We start from the raw sequence: 21,417 nt of genomic DNA, 5'->3' as shown, positions 1-21,417 counted from the left end.
TCCTACCCGCCCGCCCGCCCGCTTGCCAGCCGCCTCAGGCTGGCCTGCCACCACCTCCTCCTGCCGGCTGCCTCCTCAGGCTGGCGCAGCTTCACCCACTGGCTGGCAGCCTCCGCACGCTGGCAGGGCTTCACCCGCCCGCCCGCCCGCCGCCTCCTTTGCGCCCGGCCCTGCTTGGTCTGGCCTCACTGCTTTCCCCCACCTGCCCAAACTGCTGGCTGGCTGCGTGTGCGGAACTCTTGCGAGAGTTCCGCCACGCATGTGAAAAGGCCCGTCTTGGAGAATTAATTATATAGATATTTTGTGCTGAGATTTAAAAAACTTAGAACTGAAACAAGTGAGTAACATTTCAACCTGATAATATTTGATCATCTATCTGGCTGCCTTTCTGACAGCCACCCACTCTGGCCTTATTAATCTGATTTAATCCAATACCAACAATTGGCAGGATGCAGTCAGACAAGCATTTTGAATTTGAAGGCTCACTGATTCCAATGGGAGTGTTAAGAATCTGCCCAAATCTTTCCTGTTGAAATCAACGGGAATGCTTAATTTAAGTTGGATCTGATTCAGTGTTTTGCAGTGCCCTGTGTCTAGCAAGAATCCCCTGCATTTCAAAGAAAGGCTCTTGGCTACATTCACACCTGGCAGCCAAGAATGCTCTGATACCCCTTAGGTTGCCACACTTTATGACTGATCTGGGACTTTTCTGCCATTGGCTTACCTTACATGCAGATGAGCTATCTAAATCCCTTTACAGAGCCTGTTCATTCATTTATTCATTCATGCTATCCATTTACATTCTACCCTTCATTGTAAAAACACTAGCACTGACAGCCAGTGTGGTGTAGTGGTTAGAGAACTGGACTAGGACTTAGAAGACCCAGGTTCAATTCCCTACTCAGTGTCTTCATTCCCTACATTACTCAGCAACTGGCCTACATTTTGGCTAATCTTTCTCTCTCAGCCTAACCTACCTCAAGGTTATTATGAGGAAAGAAGGAAGAACCATCTAGGCTGAATGGAGGAAGGGCAGGATACAAATGCCATAACTGCCCACAGTCATAGGTTTTGGGCAGTATACAAGTGTGTTAAACAAACAAACTGGCTGCAGCAGGGGTGATGGCAGGACCAAAGCCAAAGGTCCACATGGCTGAGTAGCTGCCTAGGTCATCACAGTGCCAGTAGTCTTTGGAGAGTAGTGGCAGAGTGCCTCTCTTGTCATCCCCTCCTCTCTCCCATCCCACCCCCCCACCAAGTCCTCACCACGAACTATAGGGGGACTCATCCAGGTAGCTATGGAGGACAGTGTGCCAAGGGCCCCATGGAACCTGAAGACATCCTGAGGAAGAGGGATGCCTAGAACCATGTCGAAGGCCCCAGTGCCTAGGCCTCTGGGACTGAGCCACAACTATGGCTGGGTTGAGAGCTAGGCCTAGTTCTATGTCCTGCTGTCAAGCTCACCCATCAGCTCAGACCATTTTAAAATCACATTCTTATTTATTATTTTATTTATTTATTCAGTTTCTATACCGCCGTTCCAAAATGGCTCAGGGCGGTTTACAGATTAAACAACAACAGTTAAAATCAATCAACAATTAAAATCTATATTGTTATTTCTCCAAGACGGGCCATGTGTGGCGACGTGGTAGGAAGGAGGCGATTGGCTGTTCTCCAAGACGGGCCAAGCATGGCGACATGGTGTGAAGGAGGCGATTGGCTGAGTTTGCAAGCAGAAACACCTGATTGGGCAGTGGGGATTCCATATGCAGATAAGGAGGAGGAGCCTGTGATGGTTAAGGTCAGTTGGAATGCAGCTGTTACTGGTCGGAAGATGTTCTGGATAGAAAAGGAGAGCAGGCAGGGCTCTGCAAAAAGACGGGTCCTGAGGGAGGAAAGAGCCCCTGCAGGAGAAGGAGGATGCCGTTGTGTAAATGAACAAAATCTGTTAACTCAGGGAGGGAGGGAGAAAAAACATGAAGGGAGGGGGGAGAAAGAGTGGAGAAGAGCGAGTGGAGGAGAGAGAAAGAGAAAAAGAAGGGAGGGGGAAGAGAGACAGAAGGACGGGCAAGGGACGGGCCTGAGCCTGTCAGCAGCCTGAGGGGAATGAGTGGCCATGGCGGCACTGGCAGCAAGGAAGGGTCCAGGCAACCACTGCTGCTGTTTGGGGCTACTGAGGCCATTGTAAGAGGGAGGCAGTCAGGCAAGGGATGGGCCTGGGCCTGTCAGCAGCCTGAGGGGAACAAGCGGCCATGGTGGTGGCAGCAGCGAGGAATGGCCCGGTCAACCACTGCTGCTGCTCCTGGAGGGAGGAGCAGGAGCGGGGCTCAGGTGAGGGTGGGGAGGTCTCTGGGGATAGGGTGAGGAGAATGGAAGCAACGGGATGGAGGAAGAGCAGGAGTGCAGACCAGGTGAGGGTGGGAAGATCTCTGAGGTGAGAGGAGCTAACGTGTACTAACGTGCAGATGTTCTAGAGTGTGCAAGAGTTCCAGCATTGAAGCGGAGAGAAATAATGGCAACGGTCAGGATGCAGAGGTGGAGGGCCAGCAGGTGATGCCCCTCTGGCCAGAAGAGGTGGGTGGACAGCGGGTGAAGCCCCGCCGGCCAGGAAGAGGAGGCAGTGGTGGGGAGAAATGATGGCGGTGGTGAGGAGGTGGGCAGATGGCGGGCGAAGCCCTACCAGCTGGGAGGAGAAGGTGGGAGGCGGTGGTGGGATGGCCTGGCCCTGGCCCGCCCAATGGGGAGAGCTGCGGGGGGGGGAGCAAGCGAGCGGTGGGGGGGAGAGTGAGCGAGCGGCGGGGGAGAGCGAGCGAGCAGTGGTGGGGAGAGCGAGAGAGTGGCGGGGGAGAGTGAGCGAGCGGCGGGGGAGAGCGAGCGGTGGGGGAGAGCGAGTGAGTGGTGGTGGGAGAGCGAGCGGCGGGGGGAGAACGAGCAAGCTGTGGGGGGTAGAGCGAACGAGCAAGTGAGCTGCGAGGGGAGAGCGAGTGAACGGCGGGAGGAGAGCGAGCAAGCGAGTGGCGGGGAGAGCGAGCGAGCGGCGGGGGAGAGCGCGAGAGAGAGAGAGCGGTGGGAGGAGAGCGAGTGAGAGAGCTGCGGGGGGAGAGCGAGCTGTGGGGGGTGTCACAGGTTCAGTACACAACTTCACAGATGCTCTGTGTGGGGTCAGCTAGCAGAGATTTTAAAATACCATAAAACAACAGTTAAACAATAAAAACAGTTTTAAAGCCCTGAAAAAACAGGTACATTAAAACCCTTTACAACAATTTAAAAACCCTGGAAGTCCAGGCCAAACAGATGGGTCTTAAGGGCTCTCCTAAAAGCCAATAAAGAGTTCAAATTACAGATTTCTGCAAGAAGCAGAAATTCCACAGTCCAAAGCGGCTACAGAGAAGGCCCGCCTGAGTCGCCACCAGACGTACCAGTGTAACTGGAGACGGACCTCCTTAGATGACCTTAACGTGCGGTGGGGATCATACAGAAGAGGCGCTCTCGAAGGTAACCTGGACCTAAGCCGTTCCGGGCTTTAAAGGTAATAACCAGCACTTTGTATTTTGCCCGGAAACATATCAGCAGCCAGTGCAACTGTTTCAAAACAGGCATAATATGGTCTCTCTGAGTTGCCCTGGAGACATTCTTATTTCATCCTTCCTCCAGGGAGATCAGGATGGTATACTTGGATTTATTCCATGCTATTCCTGTAAGATAGGTTAAGCTAAATGACTGGCCTAAGGTCAAGTTTTGTCTCTGAGTGGGCATTTGAACCCAGTTTCCTTGGTGCAGAGGTTGAACTACCTATCTGCTATCATGCTAGCTCCCAGAGATGTTCTTGTTGTGTACTACAGGTAGATTCCGGGAGGCTATATCTCCCTAGAATAACGGACATTATTCCAGATAATAAATGTGGAAATCCCATCATCTTTACGGGGGGAGGGGGGCGGGAACCTGTTCAAGTGTGCAATCAGCAGTCAAAGCTGGCAAGAGGAGAAGATCAAAGCTTTCATCATCTATTTTGTAATGAAACCTTATTAAATCCTCCAGAATTAGTCTTTTTCCACGTCTCTTTTTAAAATCCCTTGCTCTTTGCTGAAAATCCATCTGCAGTTTCCTCAAGCCAGTCCCTTGCTTTGTGCTTTTGCTTTAGAATTTGAAAAAGAGTGGAGGGGGTGCGGGAGAATAGAGCAATTATTTTCCCTTGACTTCATATAGAAAAATGGAACTATGAATCTCCATAGTGGTGGGAGAGGCTGAGTACAGAGGAGTAGCTAATCAAATGGAGAAGGGTGTTGAGACTCGGCCATGCCAGAAATGAAGGCGGGTGCGGTGCTACAAAGTGGATAAGTACTGTTCAATGAACTGTGTCGCTTTCCACCAACATGAGGAGGAGAACAGGATGTTGAGAATTTAATTTATCAAACAAAAGAGGGGAGTTCTTATAACCAAGTAGTAGCTACAGTAGATAATTTTAGATGAGAAGTGCAGGGCACGTGCTTTACAACAAAGGGAATTGGCTGTATTGTGAACTTACCTGTGCTCAATGTGTGGCAGCTGTGAAAAAGGCCAATTCTGTGCTTGGAATCATTAGGAAAGGGTTTTCAAATAAAACTGCTAATGTTATAATGCCCTTATACAAAGCTATGGTGTGGTCACATTTGGAGTACTGCGTGCTGTTCTGGCCACCATATCTTAAGAAGGACATTATAGAACTGGAAAAGGTGCAGAAGAGGCTTTCAACCAAGATGATCAGTGGCTTGGAGCACCTTCCTTATGAGGCAAGGCTACAGCATCTGGGGTTTTTTAGTTTAGAAAAAAGATGACTGTGGGAAACATGATAGAGGTCTGTAAAATCATGTATGGTGTGGAGAAAGCTGGGAGAGATAATTTTTTCTCCCTCTCACATAACACAAGAACCAGGAGTCATCCTATGAAACTGACTGCTAAGAAATTTAGGACCAACAAAAGGAAGTACTTTTTCACACATCGCATAATCAACTTATGGAATTCTCTGCCACAAGATGTGGCAACATAGCCACCAGCCTGGATGGCTTTAAGAGGGGATTAGATAAATTCATGGAGAACAGGTCTATCAGTGACTACTAGTCTGAGGGCTATAGGCCATCTCCAGCCTTAGAGACAAGATGCTTCTAAATACCAGTTACAGGGGAGTAACAGTAGGAGAGAGGGCATGCCCTCAGCTTTTGCCTGTGGGCTTCCCAGAGGCAGCTGGTGGGCCACTGTGTGAAACAGGATGTTGGACTAGATAGGCCTTGGGCCTGATCCAGCAGGGCTATTCTTATGTTCTTACCTGAAATGTGGTGGATTCTCCAGGAGATCAAAACGATACTACTGATAATAGAAGTTCTCTTGCACAAGCCCCACTGAAATGAATGAGAACTATCCAGTACCAAATTTGTGCTCTTACGCAATCCCAAAAGGAATTGCAGTATGTCCAGTGTGGTGTTTGAGAAATCCATAACTTAATCCAGGCCAGTTCTTAAATAGTGCTGTAGTTACAGTTTAGTCTAGTGCTAGACAGGGCGGGGCAGACAAGCAGAACTGGACTGCAGTCTACGTTGCCTTGCTTTCTTCATTGGATTATTAATGTTAATTATAGCCCACTGCCCGATCTGTGTCTGGTATAACGCTTCAGTCTCTGGACTCTACATCCAGTGCCTTTAAACCAAACCTCAATTTATTTCTAAAAGAAGCCCAGTGTCTGCACTAAACTTTACTAGCTAAGTGCAGGGGCTGAAAGGTGAAACTCTGTTGTCTAAATTTGTATTATTTGTTTAGCATTCCTAGAGATTGTTCCTCCCTGAGTGCTTTGCTCTGCATCTGAGGCTTTGCTCTGGATTTACCCATCAGCTGAGGGCACCGGATGACTACAAAGAGTTGGGCTCTTTTGGCTGTAGCACCGTGTAATGCCCTCCATAAGAGGCGCATCTGGAGGCTTTACACATAGGGTTTTTACTTCAAATCTTCTCCGGAATGGAGTGTGCCAGTCCACATATTAGCTGCATTTACCCCAAAGTAGCTGCAGGCTATCAGGGACCAGTACAGACAGTACTCTGTTTCCCCCCCAATCGAGGCTGTTCATTCTGGCTTAGTCCAAAGTACGCCCGGCTTTAAAAAAATCCTCTCATTTCAGCGGCTTTGGCGGGGGGAAAACACCCGAGGCCTTTATTATGCCCCGCCGCTTCTCCCTTGTTGTGTGCAGTGGCCATGCCAGTAATTTGGCATTTTTCAAAACTCAATGAAGGGGGGTTTACACAGGCTTTAGATATGCAGAATGGATGTAACCTGAGCCTTTTTGTCTGAGCTGACTCCATTAGCCTGCAATTTTCTTTATGACAGAGAGAAAGCTCTGATTTCTGCTTTAAACTTCCTTTCCTGTTCAATCATCTGCTGTGTGTGTGTGTGTGTGTGTGTGTGTGTGTGTGTGGCGGGGGGGCAGGGGCGTAACAAGGCTGGAGTGGGCCCAGAGACAAAATTTTAAAATGGGCCCCTCGCTGATACACACACACTCACTTCACATTTGACTTGCCTTTGGGGGACCCCTCGAGGCGTGGGGGCCCCCAGGCAGCCGCCTCCACTTGTCTAATGGTAGTTACGCCCCTGCCTACAAGGAACACATCTGGAAGAGCTCTTGGACAGTGGAAGACAGCTGATGGTTCAGAGTCAGACAAGCATCTCAGAGCCACCAGCTCCTCTTTAAATTCCAAATTTGCCATCATTGGTGGCACATCCTGACAAGTATCTCAACAGATAGGCACATAGGAAGCTGCCACACACTCAGTCAGACCACTGGTCTATCTAGCTCAGTATTGTCTTCACAGACTGGCAGTGGCTTCTCCAAGGTTGCAGGCAGGAATCTCTCAGCCCTATCTTGGAGAAGCCAGGGAGGGAACTTGAAACCTTCTGCTGTTCTCAGAGCTGCTCCATCCCCTGAGAGGAATATCTTACAGTGCTCACACTTCTAGTCTCCAATTCATATGCAACCAGGATGGACCCTGCTTAGCTAAGGGGACAAGTCATGCTTGATCAGAGCAATTAAATTAGTGTCCAATTTTGGTAGGTATTTTCCCTACAGTGCCTCCCTACCGCTCAGCTCAAATGAGATGTTCTGCCCTGCTCCAAATGGTGGCCTTCAGGCTCTTCTAAAAAAAGAGCATTTTCCCTACCCTCAAACTTCATAATGTAGTTCTTCTCCAAACTGGGGCATTCTCACCTATTGGTTATTGTGCCTAACAACCATGGTTACTGACAAGACAATCTTCCTTATACCATTATGGGAATGTTTTTAATGTATAGATTTCATTCCCCCACCCCCACCCTGTTTCAGGCAGGTTTATCCTTTTCTTCTCATTAAAATTGGGGGTTGGGGACGTTCAGAATACACAACACCCCACAGCAAAGCCTTGCCATTTTCTGCACCTTTGCACATCCACGTTGTAGTGCGAGGCTGTGCACACACACCCCTCCACACACAAACACAAAATTCTGGAATGCACATCTATCCTTTCATTTGTTTGTTTTTTTAATTTATTTTTTAAAAACCGATTGGCGATCTTCCAGTTGCACAGTTGCTCCTTCTAGCAATCACCTAGGGGCAAGATGTTGCCCTGCTAGCCATACCACTCCCTTTAGTTAGTTAGCAGCTGGTGACTGAAACGGGGGTTTTGTGTGAAAAGGTGCCCTACAGCAATAGCAATATCTGGAAGCTGGGCTATCGGGGAACTGTAAAAGACACGAGGCTTTTAGTCTAGACAGGAGTCCTTGCAGACAGGTTTGGCTGGACCCCGTCCGTGCAACCACTATAATAGACGATCGTGCTGCAAGGGGAATGTGTCGGGAGCGCCCCTTTTCACCCCCGCCCGCCGGTCCCCTTCTCTTTACCGTCACGTCTCTCCACCATCTTACAGCCCGCTTCTTGCTGTCACATGTGCAGCTTCGCCGCCGCCCTCCGCCGTTTCAATCCTAGTCCCCTCCCCATCGATCCTCGGCTTGCCGCCTCCTCCTCCTTGCCTGCTCACGCCGAGGCGCCTGGCAAGGACTCCCTCATAGGCAGCAGCCCGCCCTGGCTCGCCCCTCTCCCGGCCTCCCTTCCCCGGCTCCTCCTCGCCCCTGCTGGAGAGAGCAGCGGCCCCTTCCCAAACAGTCGGCCTCGGAGGGGGCTGAGGCTGGCGCGGCGGGGCTCCTCTCTTCTCTCTCGCCCAAGGAGACTCGGGGCTCCTTGCAAACTTCGCGGCTGCTGCTGCTGCCCCCACCCAGTCGCATTTGCCTCCCCTCACCCTCGCCTTCGTTTGGAGGCTATGAAAGGAAACTTGGCGAATGGAAGCAGGAGCGTAGCAAGGAAGCCCGGGAGGGTGCGCGGCTGGGGGAGTCAGTCATGTGACTTGCCTCTGGGGTGCCCCCCAAGGCAGTGGGCCCCCAGACAACTGTCTCCCCTGGCCCTATTATAGTTACGCCCGGGGGGGGCATGAGGTGATGAAGGCAGTCAAGGCAAGGGTTAAGCGTTCTGCACAGATCCAGCTTTTGGCAACTTGTCATGCCATTCTTCCACTTCTCCGTAGTTGTCTCAACAACAAAAAAGCTCTCTCACCAACTCCTCTCTGTGATGTGATTTGGGAACGCACAGAAAAAGATCTGCCGGGGATTGCGGAGAGGAGTTGACCCTATGTAAACTGTCCATTTAATCCCCCGAATTAAACATCTTGTGAATCTGCTGTGAAGATTCATACATGCATGAAGGCATGTATGAATAACTCCGTGGCCCCTACTCTTGGTGTTTTCAGACACCAAGTGACTATGTAGCACCTCAGAGTGGCTTTTGGTACATGGTGGTGGATTTCTTTTTTGATTAGCTGCTATGCAGGATTTTTCATCTGCCTCTGTTTATATGATTCTATTGTTTTCTAGTGTTTTGTACTGCTGGATTCTGTTTGGATCTCTTCTTATTTGTAAGTCACTCTGGTTGCCTTTTTTTGCAGAAGAGTCAGGTATCAAGTTTGCTAACCATGCAAATAAAATAAATACAATTCTATATACAAGCAAAAATTCTGAAATTGTTAATTTTGTCTAATTGCAATGGACAGGGAATCTCAGATGGGTTTGGGTCAAACCACATGTTTAGCTTGAGAAAGTGGTATGGTGGGAAACTAGGAAAAAGTCTCTTCCCTGGTTGTGTTGGAAGTGAAGGACTCTTGTCTCAATGACAGTGGAGGACAGACTAGTGAGTCAGAGGGCTAGAGGGTCAAGACACTGGTCATCCCTTCTCTACTGCTCCAACACTATCCCTTTGGAATGTAGATTGCTACTCTCAGGGACTAACTTCCTTCCTTCCTGCTTTGCACTTCCTCTCTCCCCTTCTCTTCCTGTCCTTCTACCTTGCAACATGCAAGCTCCTCTCCCCTGCACCACGTGTGCAGAGATGCAGAATCCATCTGCATCCAGATAGATAGATAGATTAGAGATCCTAACTCCTCACTTTCCTATCTAGAATGGAGTTCTCTAATAAATGCCATATATATTGATTTAAAACTATGAACTGGCTCCAAGTTACCTTACTCTCAGCATACATGCATGCCTAACTAAATTCCGCTGTGTTGTGCCTCTGTGCACTCTGCTATAATGAAAAAGGGTTTCTCCTACCAGAGAGAATTCCCAACATTCTGAACTTCTTCCTTCAGTTGATTTAAAGAAAAAATAGTAATGTCAGAGATTCAGACACAGTTCTCCTGCATAACATACAAACTACTTTCAGGCATTCTAAAACCAAGTACATTGCACCTGGATAGGAAATGAATAGGAGTGTGCCAACTTACTATGCCCGCTGACACTAACATAGGAACACAGGAAGCTGCCATATACTGAGTCAGACCATTGGTCTATCTAGCTCAGTATAGTATTTACAGACTGGCAGCAGCTTCTCCAAGGTTGCAAGCAGGAATCTCTTTCTGTCCTATTTTGGAGAAGCCAGGGAGGGAACTTGAAACCTTCTGGTCTTCCCAGAGCAGCTCCATCACGAGGGGAATATTCTAGTGCTCACACTTCTAGTCACCCATTCATATGCAACCAGGGTGGATCCTACTTAGTTAAGGGGACAAGTCATGCTTGCTACCACAAGACCAGCTCTCCTCTGGATCTGTGGCCATGTCCCCTCGCATCCCTGAATACAGTGGCTAACATCCTAATGGTGCACTTGTGCAAGAATGCTGAGCTAGGGCAAGGCTGCTGGGCTAGGTACTTATGCTACATTCCAAACAAGTGTTTGTGCTTGTGCAACATGTGTGCAACATGTGTGCAACCTGCGATATGCCTCATATATTTTGGGTAAACCTTTGTGCAAGAGTGCAATACGGCAATGTAAAAAAACCAAACATATTTAGTACAGCTGCACACGTGCGCTAGCACAACTTTGTTCATTGTGCAAGTACACAGTTAGTCATGATGTCAGCCAGGGTTTGTCTGAGAAAGGCAATGTTGAACTCAGGATGCTTCCTTCCTGTGATTTAGAACTCTGGGTGTTCCAGGGCTATAAATCAAGTAAGTGTCCCCTGGTTTAGTGCTGCTCCCAAACAAATGCTTAGTCTGGAAACACAGGAGCCATGGAATATGTCAGTACCAGAGAAGCATGGCTAGCTGTCAAGAGCCTGTCCATCTGGTGTCCAAGTCAAGGTCTGTCTCAGCCCCTGGAAGTCCCTCAGCATCCTCTCTGGTCAGATAGCACAGGTGCAGAGCAAAAGAAGTGCAAGGTGTTCCCCAGGGAGATGCTGCAGCTAGGGCAATTGTCAGGACTCAGTCAGGTAGTAGAGTAGAGTCAGGAAAAGCCCAGGTCTCTAGAGGCCAAACATGAAGCTGGGGTTTCCTCTGAGAGACTGAGGCTTGGCCGCAGCAGGCTCAAAAGAGATTCGTTCCTTCCAGCAGCATTCACTGCCTGCTGGCCTTGATTTATAGTGCTTTGACTAATTGGGTTCCTCCTCCGATCAGCTGCCAATGATTCAGCATTTATCTTGCTTGTTAAGCAGTCTCTTGCTCCGTCTAAGTGTTTCCAGCTGTCGTTGTTGCTGTTCATATCCCCTTTGTTGGGGTGTTATTGCTTGCATGCTCTCCGGCTCTGGGCTTGGCTCTGCACCCCCCTTCTCCTGTGCAGCCTCTGACGGCCTCCTGGGAGCTGCAGTCCCAACTTGGCCTGTCTCTGGTTTTTCCTGTGGCCTGACAGGTGAACTCTCCTCCTGTTGCTCTGTTGGAGGGTTGCCAACGTCCTCCTCCTCTTCACTACCTGAAGGTAGGGGCATGACACTAGCTCCCATTCATCATCTACTGGGATACAATGTACCTGGATTTAGAAAGCCTTATGAAAGCTCTTAAAGTCATTCATATAACCATCAGGTCTGGGGCTGGGACAGGCTGGGGGGGAAGGCAGGAGTCCAGATGCCTCCCCTCATCTAATATAATGCCCAAACAGGGCTCTGGCACCCACACACCCACATGAGCAGTGGGACGGCAAGCAATGCAGTGATCCTGAGGTGGGAGAAGGAAGCCCAGCTGCCAGGAATCCCACAATGCACCACATAAGCAGTGCAGTGCATTGGGGAAATCCCTGCTGCTGGGTTGCTCCTTCCCCGCTGGCTCTATGGTCAAGGTGGCACCCCGAGTGCCCACACAACCTGGGCGTGAAGTAGGAGGTGCATGTGCATCTTCCTACCTCACTTGACCAGCCTTACTGGGGTAGTTCTGTTCTACCCTCGTTGGTCTGTTTGTGGGAACAGCCTCATAGTTTGACCTTTAACCATACTTCAGTGCTCACTTTCTCAGAAAAATATTGGCTGAGAACTTGCCTTGAATTATAAATTCCTTCCAGCTCCACCAGCTGGCAATGCATTTAGCCCCCACTGAGGCACTACCTTGGCGTGGTTGTGGGGCTTGCGTAAATTGTGTGCATTAATTATTATTATTAATAATTATTATTATTATTTATTAATAATTCGCTTTCTATACTGCCCTTCCAAAAATGGCTCAGGGCGGTTTACACAGAGAAATAATAAATAAATAAGATGGCTCCCTGTCCCCAAAGGGCTCACAATCTAAAAAGAAACATAAGATAGACACCAGCAACAGTCACTGGAGGTACTGTGCTGAGGGTGGATAGGGCCAGTTACTCTCCCCCTGCTAAATAAAGAGTTTATATCAAAGTGAAAGAGAGAAAATGTTCTGATTATTCAAGAAAGCTTTTCTTTTCATTTAATATGTTTTAGCCTTGCATTAATCCTTTGTTCATGTAAACAAATGTACCGTCTAAGCATATTAAGGCATTGTTGAGTGCTGTAATGCAGTGTGCTTTCCTTCAAGCATTCCTTATTATCATTGTTGCACTTAATGATCCTTAGTAACTTAGTTATTCAAGGAGGAGCTGTATGTAGCTCAGTGGCAGAGCACATGTTTTGCATGTAGCATGTCTTGGATTCACTCTAAGGACACTCCATGTAGGGAGATGAAAGACCACTGCCCGAAACTCAGGAGAGTTGCTACCTATTCATGTTGATAGCACTGAGCTAGATGGGCTAGTGGGCTGATTCAGCATAAAGCAGCTTCAGCGAGCTGGCATCTGAATCTTAAAGAAAGCAGCCACACAGTGAGCCCAGAATCTCAAGTCCATCACTTTAACTGGTAGACCACTTCAGCTCTTGTGAGAGCATTGTGTGATGGAAGAGGCCAGATCACATCATTATTCAGAAACATAGCTTATCTAAGATGCAAATACCCCTTAAACGTCATGCTATCACTGAAGATGGGAAAGACGGTGTTGGGTTTTTAGCCAAACATTTGCATGCTGTTTGAGAAACTTGATGACTGCATCAGAACTATTTGGGACTTTGGATGCAGTAGGCATGGCATCTTAATGCTAGAAAGAGGGAACACAGGAAGCAGCCTTATAGCAAGTCATACCAGTGATCCATCTAGCTGAGTGTTGTCTACATTGATTGGCAGTGGCTCTACAAGGTTTCAGGAAAGAGTCTTTCCCAGCCCTACCCGAAGATGCCAGGGATTGAATCTGGGACCTCCTGCATGCAAAGCAGATGCTCTACCACTGAGCTTCAGCCCCATCTCCATTATATACTTTGTACCTTGGTAGAGGTCAGCAGTGAAGGAGGGTTGAAAAATATTACGGTAACAAACCCCATTGTGCAGTTTGATTTGGTGGGAAGGGAAGAAAGAAAGACAGACCAAAGGATCCTAAGAGCAAAGACTCACTCGTAATCACTAAAGAATGCTAGAGAGACTCATTTGTAGGTTCAGGCAATGGAGGAATATTACATAAGTCTACAAGCCAGAGATGGTCACACCAAACAGGCAAAGGAAATAACAGCACTACTGTTGTGTTCGAAGTGCTCTTAGCACTGCAGTAACCACTTCTAGCCACTAGAGGCATGAGGAGTTATGTTAATAGGTCTCTCTTGGTAAGTTAAGAGTCAGTTAGGACTGTACAGTTGTTGAAGGCTAGTGCCTGTTTGGGTATGTTGTTCTGTCTCTACCTCTCAATATGTGATGTTTTAGTTTCTTAATAAATCTTTATTCGTTTTTGAACCCAGCCTGCTGTCTCCGGATAATATCTTGCCCTAAACTTCTTTACCACCAGAGCATACTCTGCCGTGTGATGATTTTAATGTTTATTCTCACACCCCTCAATATGCTGAAAGAAGGGATTGTTTCACTTGCCTTCTTTCAGCAATGGACAGCTCAGAATAGAAGAGCTCTCAAGGGCCGTGGTATCTCTGGCTGACATCCTGACCAGTGGCGTAACAAGGTCAGAGGGGGGCATCAGGGCACATGCACACCCACCATTTCCCAGCTGGCTCACGCGCCAGTGAGAGGCTGCATAGCCTTTCCCCTCTTTCATTTGCTTGAACCATTCAGTCCCTTGCCACTGCGGAAGCCAGCTGGCAAGTGGTGGTGTGCAGGCGGGTGGCAATTGGTTGAAGTGGCAAGCAAGAGGAGGGCAAGGGGCAAGCAACAGGCGAGGGGCCTCCAGCGGTTCTTCTAACATGGCTGCCCAATCAGAGTTACACCCCTGAGCCTGACTAACAGAGTACCTGAGCAGAGGGAGCAACTGGTGCTTCTAAACAGTTTAACTAACTCTGCTCCACTGCTGGCTCAGAGGTGAGGTCAAATTTTGACAATGCCCACTTTCTCACAAGTTATTCCGATCACTTCTGTAACAAAGTGTTCTGTTGCGCAGCTCTCAGGGACATATTTTGGGTGACACAGAGGGCTTCTGGGAAAGAGGGGCATTGAAATTTGTCCCCCCGCTCTCCACCACCACATTAGCACCAGTGCAGTTATTCTGGAACTCTTCAGAAGTGGTGTTACATTGATGCTTCTCCTGTTAGGGAGGATGGATTTTCCTCCTACCTCATTCAAATGCCGGGGAAGTAATCTGGGTAGGGAACTCTCAACCTCCCCAGCTGACGCCTGACGGACAATCATGCTCCCTACTTCCTACTTAGGTTTTTAATAGGCACACGGCCAAAATCGGGAGCATGCACAACTCCTAAAGTGGAGGAAGATGTTTCCCCTACCCATTTTATGGTCATGTGCATAGCCCTGTATTATCGTAATCCTTACAACAATCCTGAAAGGTAGTTAAGATTCTTACTAAATCTTGAAGAAGCGCCAACGTGGTGTAGTGGCTAGAGTGCTGGACTAGGACTGGGGAGACCCGAGTTCAAATCCCCATTCAGCCATGAGACTTGCTGGGTGACTCTGGGCCAGTCACTTCTCTCTCAGCCTAATCCACTTCACAGGGTTGTTGTGAGGAGAAACCTAAGTATGTAGTACACCGCTCTGGGCTCCTTGGAGGAAGAGCAGGATATAAAATGTAAAAATAAATATAAATAAATAAAAGGACTAAATCTCCTAATTACAAATGGACAACTGAGGCTGAGAGAGATTAAATTGCCTCACAGAGAGTAGCTTGCCTCATGGCAGAGACAACATCTGAACTGGAGACTTCCTGAATGATAAAGCAGGCTGTTAGCTGCACCAGCTTGAGAAAGAATTGTGGATGTACAGCAGCTACTGCATCATCCAACTTGATTAACATGAGACTTATTTTGTCATTTTAAAAGTGAAATGAAGCAACTGAAATAAAATTGCTTCCTTGACAGCATCAGACTCTCGCTTCTCAAAAGAAAAATGGCTGTCATTTGAGTAAGCAAGCTGCAGCAGTGTGCATTGGTGGATGTGAGGAGAATAATTGCTGTGTCTGTGCATGTTTGTATGTGGCATGCTGGTGTGCATGTTGTTGCAGAGTTGTTGTTGCATATTGCTCCACAGTTTGCACATGATGTGGTATTATGCATGTCTGTGCATAGTATGCTTCTCTAGTTTGCTGTGTGGGTTTGTATGCGGTAAGTTGCATGTGTGGTATGGTGTGCTGTTGTATGTTGCTGCATGTTTCGGCACATGGCATGATTCTGTACGTTTGCCCATGGTGTGTTCCTGCATATTGTTCTGTCTGTTTGCATGTACAGTGATGCTGTGTCTGTGTATGCTGTGCTGCTGCATGTGTTTGCACATGACACATTGCTCTCTGTGTGTGTGTGTGAAAGAGAGAGAAAGAGAGAGAGAGAGTGTGTGTGTGTGTGTGTGTGTTGAGGGGTAGGGAAAGAGGGTGTTGTAGCCTAAGTGTAACAAGCACAACATGTGGGACTGAAGAAAGTGTTACTGCTTATATGGCACGTAAGTTAAGGCAGATGCCTTAACTTACCATTTCTATGACTGTTGGTGTATGAGTGAACTCATAAACCATGATGTTCTAAACTGTCTGGAAAATCTGAAAACTAACAAATCACCAGGGCCGGATGACATCCATCCAAGAGTCCTCAAAGAAAAAATGTGAAATTGCCGACCTCCTTGGTAAAATATATAACTTATCTCTGAAATCGGGCTCTGTACCAGAGGATTGGAGAGTAGCAAATGTAACACCGATTTTCAAAAAGGAATCCAGGGGTGATCTGGGAAATTACAGGCCGGTTAGCTTAACGTCCATGTCTCCACAGGCGTATTCGTCTAAACACCGTGGTAAGATAAGGCCGGTATCAGAATGTAAGCATACATTGCTCATATTTAAAATGGTTTATCTGAAGAAGTAACAATCAGTTATGAAACAGATTAATATCCGGAAAATCTGTAATATTGCATATTGTTCGCTGTACTGCACATGGATTTGGCTTGAAAGCGTATGATTAAATTACGCAGATTGTCTCCACTTGGAATAAATGGAGAAGGAGATGTATTATCATATTACTGCATTATGAAGAGAAACATCCTTCCCACTGGATTCCACGGGATTTGTACTTCTACTGTGAACTAATACATCTACAGGATAAGAACTGTTTATCCCTATATGTGAAATTGTAACATACATCTGAGGGAATACTTCTTGTTATATATGTTTATGCACTTTGTCATATCCAGCGTGTAAGCCACTTTGGCTCTGATATGTTTATCAGATAAATTTATTGTGGAAGTTAAGTTGACGGTCTGAGTACTCCTCTTTAGATTGTTCTAGTCACGGTGGGTTATTTGGTTATTTTTGTTAACGTCCATTCCAGGCAAATTGATGGAAAGTAAAATTGTAAAGCACATAGAAGAACAGGCCCTGCTGAGTGTGAACCAGCATTGCTTCCGCAAAGGTAAATCTTGCCTCACAAACCTTATGGAGTTCTTTGGTATATCTGGACTTCCAAAAAGCTTTTGACAAAGTTCCTCATCAAAGACTCCTGAGGAAACTTAGCAGTCATGGGATAAGGGGACAAGCGCATGTGTGGATTGCTAACTGGTTGAAAGACAGGAAACAGAGGGTAGGTATAAATGGAGAGTTTTCACAATGGAGGGAAGTAAGAAGAAGGGTCCCCCAGGGATCTGTACTGGGACTGGTGCTTTTTAATTTATTCATAAATGATCTAGAAGCAGGGGTAAGCAGCGAGGTGGTCAGATTTGCAGATGATACCAAACTCTTTTGGGTAGTGAAATCCAAAACGAATTGTGAGGAGCTCCAAAAGGATCTCTCCAAACTGGGGGAGTGGGCAACAAAGTGGCAAATGCAGTTCAGTGTTGGCAAGTGTAAAGTGATGCACATTGGGACGAAAACCCCCAACTTCAAGAATACATTGATGGGATCTGAGCTGTCAGTGACTGACCAGGAGAGGGATCTTGGAGTTGTGGTGGACAGCTCACTGAAAGTGTCTGCTCAATGTGCGGTTGCTGTGAAAAAGGCCAATTCCATGCTAGGGATCATTAGGAAGGGGATTGAAAATAAAACTGCTAATATTATAATGCCCTTATACAAAACTATGGTGCGACCACACTTGGAGTACTGCGTACAATTCTGGTCACCACATCTAAAAAAGGACATTGTAGAAGTGGAAAAGGTGCAGAAGAGGGCAACCAAGATGATCAGGGGCTTAGAGCACCTTTCTTATGAGGCAAGACTACAGCACCTGGGGCTTTTTCGTTTAGAAAAAAGTCGACTGCGGGGAGACATGATAGAGGTCTATAAAATCATGCATGGCGTGGAGAAAGTGGAGAGAAAGAGAAATTCTTTTCCCTTCCACACAACACTAGAACCAGGGTTCATCCCATGAAATTGATTGCCGGTAAATCTAGGACCAACGAACGGAAGTACTTTTTCACACAACGCAGAATCAACTTGTGGAATTCTTTGCCACAAGTTGTGGTGACAGCCAACAACCTGGATGGCTTTAAGAAGTGTTTGGATAACTTCATGGAGGAGATGTCTATTGCTATCAATGGCTACTAGTCAGAGGGCTGTGGGCCACCTCCAGCCTCAAAGGCAGGATGCCTCAGAGTACCAGTTGCAGGGGAGTAACAGCACGGGAGAGGGCATGCCCTCAGCTCCTGCCTGTGGGCTTCCCAGCGGCATCTGGTGGGCCACTGTGTGAAACAGGATGCTGGACTAGATGGGCCTTCTTGGGCCTGATCCAGCAGGACTGTTCTTGTGTTCTTATGACTGCTCCTTAAACTGAAGTTTCTTTTTTTAAATCCTAGAATCAATTAATTCATCATACTCTGGATAGGCAGAAGAAAGGTAGTATGTCTGGCTATTACAGAACATTCTGTACTCAGGTTGTTGGAAATGGAGAGCACACATATTGTGGGTGCAGATCTCCTTTTCCCTGAGCAGTAAGAAGTTCCAGGGACAGTGCTACTGGGTCTAGTTTCCTTTAGATGAGAGAGCACTGGAGACTAATGCCATCTTTGTAATTTGCTTTATTTGCAATTATACAGGCAGAGCATGAGTAGATGTAAATATTAGGCACTCCTATTGGCAGCAGATTTCCCCAAAAAGATATTTGGGTAGCAGAGTAAACCTGCAGGCCCCCGCCCCTTGGTTCTCAAGTACTGATTACACTTTTCTTTCAAATACCCAACCCAGCTATCAGGTTATACTCTTTAAGCATTGCAGCAAAAGTGTAATGGGGTTTGTGAGTTTACAAAAGTATTCACTGGCTGAAGAAACATTTCATCCAGTTCCATTATATAATACTACGCTGGGGTAAGCGCCATAGCTGACAAAGGACTAAATCCCTTAGACAACTTGACATTCTTATAAATATGCATGTACATGTTAACTGAGGTTTACTGTCTCTTGTGGAACTCAGAACTTAATAGCACAGTTTCTCTGCATTGGCTGTCCCCTCTCCAGCATTGATTTATTGATATTTCTCTGGTTCATGGCTGTTTTCAAGATTTTAGAAACGAGACATTTGCTGTTGGCATGTTTACTGTTGGGGTGTTTGTTTTAACCTAACATGATAATATAACTGAGTAGATGTTGCAGCCTTCCTTTCTCCACTAAAGTCTAAGTTTTGCTTGTATAAAAATTTGTACAATGAAACAACCTGCAGTTGAAAATGAAATGCAGGAGCATAGGAAGACTCTGGTTTAAACTTTGAAGCTTGTCTTTCTTTCCCTTGAGACCAATTCACGGATTTCTTATTGCATGCTGGCAGTTCACTTGTGGCACTCAAATGTGCCCTGTAACACAGCTTAGGAATCACTGGGTTATGTGAATTTATGTATTGTAGGGCCAGTAAATGACGTATTTGGTTCTAAGGGGCAATGCTAAATGCCCTGATCAGCTATGGAAATAAAATATCTGTGCCTACCTGTCTTAAGCCCTACGCTTTGCCACATATCAACACTCTGTGCTGGTGACATCCTCTCAGTGATTTGACACGGCATGTCCTTTCTATCACCAGCATCTATGGCATCAGCAAGGAATGTGCCCCAGGCAAGGAAAAGGCACAGGGAAACAGATCATTGCCTGAAGGCTAGCTGCTAGATGGCTGTAATTTGCCTTGTTACAATAACCCACTGCAACCAGATATCACTCTTGCGGATGATCCAAACAGAAGCAAATTGGACAGACAGCTGAATAAGATCCTGCCGTGTACTAATGAGCCAAGAGGAGTCTCAATGAGAGGTATTAAGCAGTAGAACAGTGTCTGTGCATTGATGTCTAGCCTCTTATCTCCACATTTCATAGTCTCCCGTTGTGTCATGAAGGAAAAGCCCATTGCTTCCTTTGTTCGAACACACACAGCTGCAAAGAGTTACGAACTACCGTTGCCAGATGTCCCTTAAATTATCATTCACAGATTACAATAGGCCAGGCTTGATGGGGAGTTCTTCAAACACCCACCAGCAATGCTATCAAGCTCCAACTACATCAACCTGGGCTCTAGAACATTCTGAGAGAGTCCTTTTACCCTGTTAGATAATAGATGGGCCAGAACTATTCCAAAAAGAGCTGAAAATGTTGTTATTCTCTCATGGATGCTTAACTGGAATATCTGTGGGCAAGAGGGAGGTATTGGCAGACTCGGCATAACCTGCAGATTTCAGTTTCACAAAAACCTGAAGAAAGAAAACCCCAAAGAGGCCAAAAAAACTCCCAAATTTGCCCCAGTGCAACTCAATGGAGCAGCATGTTGGCAGACTCAGAGAGCAATTAACAGACAACCAGATGGCCAGAACTAATGGAACTCAGTGGGGAGAAGGGCACAAGGAGGGCTTCAACAGAAAGAGTGAGACATTTTCCACTTGTAGAATAGTCCCTCAAGACAGTCACAACCCTTCCTGCTTCTGAGGGGGAAAGCTGCCTAAAACTTTTACCATGCTCAGGCACAGGTTCAGGTAACACATACATATTGGGGATATACTGCAGCATTGGGATTGTTTTAATAAAAGGTGGTATATAAATTTAAGAATAGATTTAACAATACATTTTGTTTCAGTTCCATACTTGTTCTGTACTATTTGCACCTTGTTTGTTTTTGGAAGTACTGCTTTCCCTACTAACAATTTGACAGGACAGCATGAAATTGGGCATGAGAACATCTAGGCAAGCCAGGTTTTCTGTGTGATCTTCAACATGGAAGTTAGGGATACCCCAGACTGCTTCTCACTTATATGATGCTGGTATCTCATATTTCCTCTTCACATGGGGAAAGAGTGGCTTGGGGGAACAGGATTTTCATTGCGTGAGTGGAACAGGAGCAAAGGATTCCACATACACACACCACTGTAATAAAATGTGCAGACTCCCACTGCATTTCAGTTTAAAAGAGAGAGAGAGCCAGGATATTCAGCCATAGGTCTCCCGCATAATGCATAGTTTGGCCTCCTTAAGGATCAAGGACTGATTGTGACTCCCTGTTAAATGTACTTCTGTGGCAAATCTAGGTTTTGCTTCTGTGTAATGTGTGAAATGGCTCATCATAGGTGGGCTAGATTAATTCCTTCCTATCCCTATTGAATTATTAAATAATGCTGATTAATAAATTGAAGCAATGTTTGACTCAAGCCTGAGGCCACTCCCGAAGTCAAAGAGTGGATAGCCCATTTACCATAGTTGCATCCCATTCGATATTTCTTGTCCTCTGGTCCCTGTGTCCTAACCTCTAGAACAGATATTTTTTTGACTGCTGGAAAGAATAATGTAAATGTAATAATGTAAATAATTCATATCAGTGAGTCATGGAAGATTCACATTTGCCCAGATGTTCCACTGACTACAAAATGAGGGGGCTGCCCACACAAACAGCCCTACCTGGGCTTGCACAGCCCTACGCGGGTAGGGCTGCTTGTGTGGAGTGCCAGAATTGGTCACGATCCCTGTGCTGCCCCGCTGGGTAACCCAGGTCCCCCACTCAGGGTTTTAATGAGGTAAGAGGGTACACACCCTCTTATCTCAGTCCCTGGTCACATGGCAGCATGGACTGCCTGCAGCACTGTTCGGGATGGCAGCAGCCTGACCTACCATAGAGGCCAGGGGAAGGAGCATCTTGGCCTCTAGCATATGTGTCTGCTCGCACAGTGCATTATGGGATA

At 46.8% G+C, this 21,417-nt stretch overlaps 1 long non-coding RNA gene across 3 annotated transcripts in view; it reads right to left on the bottom strand.

Annotated features, from left to right (window-relative positions):
• The window catches only part of LOC128343620 (uncharacterized), a 51,578-nt gene that overhangs the window by 7,387 nt on the left and 22,774 nt on the right, over positions 1–21,417 (bottom strand). The window contains exon 1 of one of the 3 annotated variants that reach the window (XR_008315615.1): positions 7,894–8,366. The exons of 1 other annotated variant lie outside the window; for it this stretch is intronic. This is a non-coding gene — a long non-coding RNA (uncharacterized LOC128343620). Of the gene's footprint in view, positions 1–7,893; positions 8,367–21,417 lie in introns of those variants that run through there. One more of the 3 variants, XR_008315616.1, reaches the window with a different exon arrangement.

Source organism: Hemicordylus capensis, chromosome 2 (genome assembly GCF_027244095.1).
Source record: "Hemicordylus capensis ecotype Gifberg chromosome 2, rHemCap1.1.pri, whole genome shotgun sequence".
NCBI lineage: Eukaryota > Metazoa > Chordata > Lepidosauria > Squamata > Cordylidae > Hemicordylus > Hemicordylus capensis.
The sequence above is the reverse complement of the archived record's forward strand: the minus strand, read 5'-3'. Positions and strand labels throughout refer to the sequence as shown.